The sequence below is a fragment of the Chrysochloris asiatica genome, unplaced genomic scaffold (genome assembly GCF_000296735.1).
Source record: "Chrysochloris asiatica unplaced genomic scaffold, ChrAsi1.0 scaffold00502, whole genome shotgun sequence".
Taxonomy (NCBI): domain Eukaryota; kingdom Metazoa; phylum Chordata; class Mammalia; order Afrosoricida; family Chrysochloridae; genus Chrysochloris; species Chrysochloris asiatica.
In genome coordinates, this window is record NW_006409020.1 from 727,441 (window position 1) to 729,965 (window position 2,525).

The 2,525-nt window shown below is 40.3% G+C and overlaps 1 pseudogene; it reads left to right on the forward strand.

Moving 5' to 3' along the window:
* Nucleotides 1–981: 981 nt before the first annotated feature.
* On the forward strand, nucleotides 982–1,474 carry LOC102829441 (annotated as a pseudogene).
* The last annotated feature ends 1,051 nt before the right edge of the window (nucleotides 1,475–2,525 follow it).

Sequence of the window (2,525 nt, forward strand, 5' to 3'; positions counted from 1 at the left end):
ATAATATTCATAGTTTCTAAGATTTGTTGTTGCTGTTGTTAGGTGCCATTGAATGAGTACTGACTCATAGAGATCCTATGCACAACAGAATGAAACACGGCCCAGTCTTGGGCAAACCTCACAAATGTTGCCACACTTGAGCCCATTGTTGCTGCACTTCACCAATCCATTTTGCTGGGGAGTCTTTCTCTTTTTATCTGACCCTCCACCTTATTAAACATGATGTCCTACTCCAGTGACTGGTCCCTCCTGACAATACATCTGAAGTATGAAAGACAAAGTGTGGCCATCCCAGCCTCCAAGGGGCACTCTGGCTGCACCTCTTCCAACACAGATCTGTTGGTTCTTTTGGAAGCCCATTACACTTTCAGCATGTCCTCTAACACCATAACTCAAATGCAGAAATTCTTCTCTGGACCTTCCTTATTCACTGTCCAACTTTCACATGCATATGAGGTTATTGAAAATACCAGTGCTTGGGTCAGGTGCACTATAGTCCTCAAGCTTTGATCTTCAACACTTGAAAAAGGTCTTGTGCAGCAGATTTGCCTAATGCAATACGTCATTTGATTTCTTGATTTGACTGGAATCTCATGATTCCAAGATTAGGGTGTAGAAATATAATAATTGAAGCAACTGCCTTAAAAAAGCAACAACAAAAAAGAAGTAACCATCTAAACCAATAGAGGAGACATTAGAAGAGATGTCTCCTGTATTGGTTAGTATAAGAACTACAGAAATTTTCAAAGTCAGCTCAAGAAGACAAAGTCAAATATAATGAAATGTGAAAAAGACCTGATATTAGAAAACCAAAAGGGATCTGAACAACAACAACAACAAAAATCAAGCCTCTACTTGCATTATTAAAGGATTCTTCAACCAAATTATTGAATGATGCTAAAGCATTAAAAAATGATCTAAGGGCTCTCCTGGCGAAAATCATCTAGGACGGGGCCAGGCGAGACTCAACCCCGTAGGGCTTTGCGTCTAGGGTAAAACGTTTGGCTGCTGGGGACAGCAACCATACTGGTGACCATGAGATCCCTGCAGCTGCTCAGAACCTTGTTCCTGTGTGGCCTGCTTTGGGGCTTTTGTTCCCCAGACATCAGGGGCTGAGCCTGGGTCCAGGTTCTTACATGCTGGCAACGTGGGCCTAGATAACAACACAGTGCCCGACCAAGAGCCTATCATGGAGCATCTAGAAGGTGTCATAAATAAGTCAGAGGAGGAGATGTCCGCATAAGAATTGCAGCTCCATTATTTCAAAATGCGTGCTTAAGATGGCAATAATCTGCTTGAAGGCTTAGAACTGTCCACAGCCATCATGCATGTCCACAAGGAGGAGAAGAGGGAAAGTGCACCACCAATGAATGAAGGTGAACTGATTGGCTTCATAGATGCTATTTTGAGAGATGAAGACAAGAACAATGATAAACATATTGACTATGCTGAATTTGCAAAATCCATGCAGTAGATATTACTTGGCTAGCTCCTAGCTATATGCAAATGTGACCTATTATAATGTGATTGAATACTTTCTGTAATGCAAAAGAACTCATTCAAAACTCTTGCTGCAGTATTTTGGTAGCAACTTGTTACACTGGGCTGAGAAAGCAAAACCAAGAGAAATGGGACTTATCATAGTCCCTCAGTAGTGTTAAACATTATATTGGATAAGGGCCTGTTGAAATAATGTTTTTACAATGTTAGCTACTTGGAACTGAGTACTCCAGAACTTGAATTTGACTGTAGACTACTACTAGTCTCTTAGTTTTATTTCATACTCCCTGAAAAGTAAGACTGCAAGCTTTGCCAGGTGCACATATTTCAATTAACAGCAAATAAGTGGAGTGAATGTCAAGGTTTCTCCTACTGGGTACTGTCTCTTCAGGTAAACCTGGTCTGTATTCTGTAAAGGTCCTCTGGCCTAAATAATTACTCGCTCTGGGCAAGCAGATATTTTGAAGGCTATTTCAAAGCCAAGGCCTAATAAGAATAGCAAGTGTTGAGTTCTATTGGACAGAGTATAAGATAAATTATGTACTTTTTTGGCAGTTGAGAAATGATTCACCACTTGTTTAAGTGATTAACTTTTTTGAGTTTTTCAATACATTATAAAGCTACTGCCACATCTTCATGCTTTATTTGTTTTATGTGTTCAACAAGAGAGAGACCTGGAATTTACAATGCTTTCTGTTCTATTCAATTGCAAATATTTAGCTTGACACCAAGTGTGGTGCTATAGGACCAGCACTGAACTGCAAATCATGAGGTTGGTGGTTCAAACCCACCAGCTGCTCATCAGAAGTAGGGTCAGTATGAGTCAGAAATGGTTTGATGCCACTTAAAAACAACTCTATTTGTATTTAACTAATTTCTAAGGTCTTGTTTTTGTAGATTAGAAGCTGTTAGCAATGTAAAGGACTTACCCCTTCTTCTCGATGCAGTGGGGCAGAAACTACAAGCTGGGCTAGCCTAGGTGAGAAGTCAAAATATGATCCACCAAACTCAATGAGTGGCCAAGA